We start from the raw sequence: 7,949 nt of genomic DNA, 5'->3' as shown, positions 1-7,949 counted from the left end.
ATTATTCAATGCCTTTAGTTTAATACCTTAAGTATCTAGCTATATATGTGAAACTCACATCTACTTTATTCTCACATGTTGTTCTTATTTTTTTTATCTTTCTTAAATTATTCAATGCCATATTATTGCCACAGTGTCGTTGTCATCACACTTACTTTATTATCACATGTTCTTATTTTCTTTTTTTTTCCCCCTTCTCTTGCAACCTAATTCCTTTGTTGTCATCACCTGTTGTGCAACAATTGCTACTGATCGCCTTTGCTCTAGTTTGTCATGCGATTAACTTTTACTCTTCTTCAATTTTTTATCTTTTTATTCTATTTTAGAAGATTTGAAACTCTTTACATTTATTTTCAATTCAAATCTAGACGAGCAATGCATCTCTATCTCTTTATCATGCATACAAGCACACACATATCTTTGAATCTAGATATCAGTTTGAGATGTATTAAGGTGATGAATCCATCTAAATTCATTGTACATTGACATGAAACCCATTTTGTTCATCACTGACATCAATAATGAACTAATTAATATATTTTTTAAATCATTGGACCTGTGGTCTAACCAATTAGAAGATAATCAATATATTTCTTAAATCATATATAGTACTTGGAAATCACAAGTAGGATGATTTAAGTTAATCAAAATGGTAGCAAATTTATTTTCAAGTGTGCTTGTCTTCTTCATTACTATGCAATTCTTTGTGAAATAACAACCAGAAGAAAAAGAAGGCGTTAAAAGACCTTTTTGGACCAACCCTAAACACATTGAAATCTTTTTGCAAACTTGCTACAATTTTGAGTAAAGAGATGGATAAATAGGCACATCCCATTGCATCGATCGGAACATTTGTACAAAACAACAAATTAATTTATCAAATTACAAGTGTTTTTGTTTATATAAACTTTCGATCCAATTTTCATTTTTCTTGATGGAAATGATATAGAACTTATTTTTACTTTTACAAACAAGAATGGTTTGAAAATAGTGTTTAGAAAACCAACTAAAAGATATATATATATATATATATATAAAGTAATTACCAAACATGCAACCAAAGAAAAAGGGGATCAAAAGAAATATTATTGCAACGGAGCTAACAATGCATCGAATTCAGTAAAAGCAAAAGAATATATGATAACTATGTGAAAATGAAAGATTATATGAAAAACTAAACTTATCATTGTTGGAATTCTTATTTAGTGGTATGTCTTTAGTTATAAAATAATTTGAGTTCTGACAAAATAGACTAAAGCATTTGGTCCGAGATAGATAGGTCGATGTCTTTTTGTTAGGCTCTACACATAACATAAATCTTGTGTGGACAATGACTAATATAGTTTAAAGGTCAATCAAACATAATTATTTAAGTCTAAGCCCCATTTTCCTAGAGTATGAAGAGGTAAAACTTGATCATAAATCTTAACCTACATTTGAAAGATAACTAATAACTCATTATAAGAGGATCAATAAATTAATAGATATCTCGTACACTAAAATAACGAGAAGGCCACCAAAATTAACACCAAACCTTTTTTATTCATATGAAGGTGGAAGATGATAGAAAACAAGAAAGCCAAGATGACCAATAATGCCCCATATATATTTTTAAGTTTTTATTAGCCCAGTTGGATCAAGGGCTCAAAAAGGAGGAAAATGCCAAATTAGCCAAGTCTGAAGGGTTTAACTGTAATTTCAAAAAGACGGTGGATTGATCTGCAAGCTAACCACTTATTTATGAGAATTACTAACTTATCCTTCTACTTTGGCACAACCACACCTAGCCCCCATTCTAGTTTCTTAACAACTAACAGTTTAAACCAAACATTAAGCAAAGGCTATGATTAATCACTACTAAGCCTTGCCAGTTGCCACTTCCGTTCCTTACCGGCCGCTGCATCTGAATTTGAGCTTTGGCCGCTTGGCGCCATTGCTTCCATGGCTTCCATCAGCTTGAGGATCAGCAGGGTCAATCCTCACCCCCTTCCCTCGCTTCCCATAGTCCACAAGGAAGTGCTTCGAGTGGGAAGGATGATCCAATTTGTAGAACTTGATCACATCCATGGCTCCCAATCTGCGCTCCCTCACAAAGCTCTCCCACCCATCGATGATCATGTAAGCATCTTTATCTCCAGCGAACACCAGGATCATGTACCAATCTTTGCCCCGGGCATCAGTGAACCTTAGTATCTCGTGCTTAAGAGCCGGCAACTCCGGCTCCGGGATCCTAACTGCTGGGAAATACGTCCTCACTACATGGCCAAGAATCACGAGCCTGTAGTACCCAACATCTTGATGGGTCAGCCGGAGAGCGAACAGAAAGTTTTCCGGCTTGAATTCCGGAACATCCAGAGACCACCAATCAGGTTCTTCATGATACTCAATCTGGAAATGGTTTTTGTGTAAACGGGCCGGGGGAGTGTAAAATCCGATTAGGTCTTGAGGTTTCAGGGAGTAGTAGTTCACGATATTCTCCCAACCCCTTAGAACCATGAAAGCAGCTTCGTCTTCATAGTATATGAGCTTGGTTTTCCAGATCTGGCCATCGATGGTCAAGAGTAGAAGTTCCTCCTTAACAGTGCCGTCGAGAGGCGGCAACGCCGGGAAAAAGTCGGCTGCTAACTTCTCGGGAATGATCAGCCTGTTGCTCCAGTTCAATTCCAGTTCGAAGAGAAGATTAAGACCAAATGGTCGTTGGGGCAATTCAACAATAACGTTACGCTGTCTCTCCGGCGGCTCTCTGTTAAATTGGGCCAAGGAAAACAATCAATTAATTTGATCAATTCGATCTCACACACACTGTATACATATATATGTATGAATAATGCATATGAATGAATCAATTGATAAATCTCTATCTTCTTACAGTTGCAGATTAAGGTCATGAAACAGATAAAGGGTTTCATTTCCTCACTGATAATATTATATTTTACTTGTCCCTTTGAATTCGTAGCTAAAGTGTTAGATTTCTTGTAGAAATATAATCTGCAAATCAGGAGTCTTAGATATGAGCCCAAAATTAACGAAAGAAGATGCAATCTTATAGTATTGATCAAGATTTTCTCTTCTTCTTTTTTGAAAGTCACAGAGAATGCATCAAAAATATTGAACATCTGAATGTATAAATGATGAAGATTTAAAATGAACCTGGGTTCTTCTGCTTCAATAACCATGCAATCACCCGGGATTCGACTACTTCCTTCTTCGAAGAGGCCACAAAGCTTTAGTTTCATCCTTAATTGCAGCGTCGAACCTTCTTTTTGGGACGACAGTACTACGTTATGTTTTTCTGATTCATCAATACCCTTACCTTTATCTTTCTCTTTCTCGATGCTCTTTTCTTGAACATCTGATTTCTTCCTTTCTACTTCATAGTCGCTCAAGCGTCGATCGAAATCGCTGCTTGCAGGCATTTTCTTCGCTAGTTTTCTTGCTTTGTGAGACCTAACGAGACTGAAATTATATTTATAGAATTTCTCTTCTATTTTCCCACTAATTTAATGCTTGCATGATCTGTTTGGTGGTTGGCTGTTTGTATTTTATTATAATACTTGTTCATCATAAATATATTGTAATATTACACGCAATAGAATATTGATGAAATATTTTGTAATCTTACATGCAATAGAATATCGATGAAATATTTTGTAATCTTACAAGCAATAGAATATAGAGGAAATATTTTGTAATATTACAAAATATTACAATATCGTAATAAAATATCGTGTAAATAATGCTTCTTGATGATAAACATATTGTAATATGACACGTAATAAAACATTGAATAAATAATGTTGTTGATTATAAATATATTATAATATATATTACACATGATAAAATATTGAATAAATTACACTTAATGTCTTTGAATTCTAGCTACTTAATTATAATTTAACCCTCCACATTGTAGATATATAATGATCTACTTTATAAAAGTTGCATCACGTTACCCCTCGTTAGACAATGGTGAGCTAAATAAAGTGAAAATGCATGCTTCAACAAGAGGAAAAAAAAATGAAGAATGTATTATCCAAGATTGATATAAAGACTTTAAGTAAATAAATTCAACGAATTATCAATGTCTCTTATACACTTATAACCAAAGAAGATTAATTTATATATATAAATAAATTGGAGGAATGTTATGTGTACATGCTTTCTGTTTCTCCCCCTTGTCTTTCGATACCATCACTAATAATGCTCGCTTTCTCTAAACCTCTTATTGCTTCAAAACTATTGTTTTCTTTACTCCCAACTTCCAACTAAAAATGTCCATTATCATTTCTAACAAAATAAAAATACTAAAAGTGATCTATATATATATATGGACACGTTTAACCAAAAACCAAAAATAATAAATAAAACCCAAATTGATACGGAGAATTTAGGTGAATTATTAATGTCTCTTAAACACATATAACCAAAGTATAGATTCATTTAGATATAAAAAAAAATTAATGTCTCTTAAACACGTATAACCAAAATAGATTCATTTGTATAAAAGAAAAAAAAATGGGGTGTGTTAAGTGTGTGCACTCCATTTCTTTATCTCCCTCTATTTTTTTATGCCTTTAATAATACATGTTGTCTCTAAAGCTATTTTGATTGTCTTTGTCTTCAAAACTATCACTTCTTCCGCTCCAAACTTCACACTAAAAGGATTCATTGTCATTTATAGTAAAATAAAAGAAACCCATATATATGGATATAGAAATATTATGAAAATTAATTACATGTTTAAGCTAAAACCAAAAATGCCAAAATCCAAATTGATGCAAAGAATTTGGACGAGTTTCAATTTTGGTATAAAAACTCTCTCTTTGGAATTGTTTACGATAATTGTAATGCTTGTCTTTTATTTCTAATGTATAAATGGGAAAGACAATATGGGATATTAATTCTTTTTGAAATATTTTCAAAGTAATACTTATTTCTTATATTTGAATATGAGACTAATTTACACGGTAGAGTCGTTGATGTTAAATCTTGTGGTTTCCCTTCTTAGTCGCTCAATCATATAACTCGCATGAGACAAGTACTACTCGACAACTTATTGAATTTTAAATTATCAAATTTTGAAAATTTCACAAAAATTAGAAAATCCAGGAATCAACATTGTGTTGAAATATCAACTCCAAATGACATCATTTGACCCATTGAGAAACTTCATAAAGTCGATTATTCACTATTGTGTTGCAGTTGTGACACACTTTAGTATTTTAAATATGTCAGCGATCAAACATTTGTCTTTTGGTATAATCCATACACCATCAAAAAGTTTATTTAATGAACTACAACATATCAATTTCATTTTATTTTGTGAAGGCTCGAAGTCAACTAACCTAACTAAGCAACTACACTGCACAAATGTTACTAAGTCCGACATATCTTTTAATATAAAACCCGAACAGACCTAAAATCAAATTTGTTAAAAACTAAACTTATTTTTAAGTCTTTTTAAAAATTTTCATGATTTTACATTTTATTTAAGGGTTAATAGCAGTAAAAAAAACTAAATTTTATCACGTTTTTACAATTTAATCCAAACATTTCAATTTTGGTAATTAACTCTTGATTTGGTCGATTAGTTGCAATTTTATCCACAACCTGAATCCAATTAGAGAAGCATATGTACCTGCTAACATGGCACGCTACCTAACATTTTAAAACATTTGAGTGGGCTCCACGTTGACACGCGTGGAAAATATAAGACCCCAATTCGGCATAAGGTTGCCACGTAATTTAAGTAAGGTTTGAATACCGAAAAATTGGCTTGATAGCAATTATAAGTACCGAATCAATTGCAGGGAATGCCTCAAAGTGAAATTGTTTAAGGGAAATGATACAGTGTTGATAAGCATCCCAAGATAGGATTTATGATATCTAAAGAAATCAGATTGGGAACAGTTTTTGGTACAGCTAAAATACAGTTGCCATTTAGGCTGCAAAACCAAATCTTTGTAGGAGACTTCCAGGAAGTCAACAAAAACCTGAGGGGGCTTCGATTTTTCATAATGATCAACCCTTCAATGGTTTCAAGATAAAACAATAGCCTGGTGATGACACTAGGGCAAAATTGTTTATATCGAGTAAAATCTAAGTTATTAATTTTGAATTTTCAATATCGTAATGTTAATTAATTTGATGTTTAAAGACATAGTTGCAATAAAAAAATTGCTCAAGTGAAATTAAGATTGAAATTGGGGTTTATATGTAATTTTCTTTAGTTAAATGTGTAATAAATTAGTGTAATATATAATTATATATATATCTGTGCGTGCTCAAACACGCAACGGCCATGCCTCTGCAAAATCTCCATGCCCTGCAACTCTCAATCGCCATGTCCTGCAATTGTTATGGCAAATTGAGTGTCTTAGACGCAATAGGTGATAGTCGAAGCTGATTTGGGGCAATGAGTTGCCTATAAATAGCAAGCAAGAGGAAGCAAATGGGTAAGAAGCAGAGGGAGCTTACGGTAGAGAGAAATGGCTGAGAAAAAGAGAGAGAGCTTTGGCCGAGAGAAAGAGAGAGAGAGAGAGAGAGAGAAAGAAAGTTCATTCTTGGGTTAGGCAATCCGAGAGAAGTAAGAAAGGAGGAGGAAGTCGCGAGAAACAAGACGGGAGCAAGCTGGGCAGTAATGGCAGCCGCGACAGTAAGCTCGACGGAGTTGGGTAGCGAGCGGGGAAGGTCAGTGGCGGCCAAGGTGGTGATTGACAGGCTCGATGAAGGTCCTCAAAGCGCTCGAAAGCAGTGAAGAAGGTCGAAGGCGCGGCCATGGCAGCTGTGAAGCTGTTGTTGCAGCAGCTAGGTGCGGTCATGGTCGCGGTAGCAGTCGCGACTGAGCAGGCCGTGGTGGCGGCGGTTTGCAGTGGAGACGGCGGTGCAAGGCGGCAAGGCCGGTAGACAGTGCTGGTCGAGGCAGCGGCTCGCGACGGCGGTGACGGTTGGTGCGTGCAAGTTGCAGGCAGTTGCAGAGGAAGAAGGAGGAGGAGGAAGGAATGAGAAGAAAAGAAAATAGGAAAATGATGGAGAAAAATCTTATAAAATCCTGAAAAAAATAGGAATTTATGTTTTGGTAATATCTTGGAGATTTTGGCGAGAAAAATGGATCGGGCACGCGTTTCGAGGATGTGGCACACATACCAAGGAAGCCGAAGAAGCTGAGTTAAGGTAAGTAAAATTCCCTAAAAAATTCTAGAAATTCATGAATATTATTTTATAAATTTTCATAGTGAAATATTTGAGAAAATAATTGAGAAATATTTAGTTTGAATTTATTGAGGAAAAATTGGAAGAAATAGAGAGAAAAATAAAGAAAATACAAAAAATTATGAAAAAATAGGTTTTAATGCTTATTTAAATAATTATGGTGATTGGGATGCTTTGAGGCTTAATTTGAAGTGACTTGTGCAAATTTTGATATTGACACGCAAATCGAGGCTATGCACGTATTTCGAGGCAAGGCGAATATCGAGGTAACCCGATAAGCTTGAAAAGGTAAGTGATACTTCCCAACTAGATTTAGTTTTATGGAAAATGATTGGTTGTAGGTGATTTATGTTTCAAACTCTGATCTTCGAGGATGCTTTTATCATATTGACATGCTTGATATGTATTCATCACGTAAACTACATGCATGACATAACTATGAAATGCATAAATACATGTTGAATATGAACTGGCACCGCTACTTTACCAATGGTGCACCCATACACCCCGACTTTGAAATAAGTGGGCCCAAAAATGGTGAGTAGCATGAAGGGTGCAGTTAACCCTTACGATGAGTAAGACATTGCATTCATACACAAAATATATTTTTTGTACCTTTACTTAGATGATTCATCATCTAACTTAGACTTTGCCCCTAAAATATTCAAACGTTCCAGATGGAGATTGTAGCAGATACGAGGATGAAAGAGGCATGAAATGGTACTTAGCAAGATGCG

The sequence above is a fragment of the Diospyros lotus genome, chromosome 3, assembly GCF_014633365.1.
Source record: "Diospyros lotus cultivar Yz01 chromosome 3, ASM1463336v1, whole genome shotgun sequence".
In the NCBI taxonomy this organism is placed as follows: Eukaryota; Viridiplantae; Streptophyta; class Magnoliopsida; order Ericales; family Ebenaceae; genus Diospyros; species Diospyros lotus.
The sequence above is the reverse complement of the archived record's forward strand: the minus strand, read 5'-3'. Positions refer to the sequence as shown.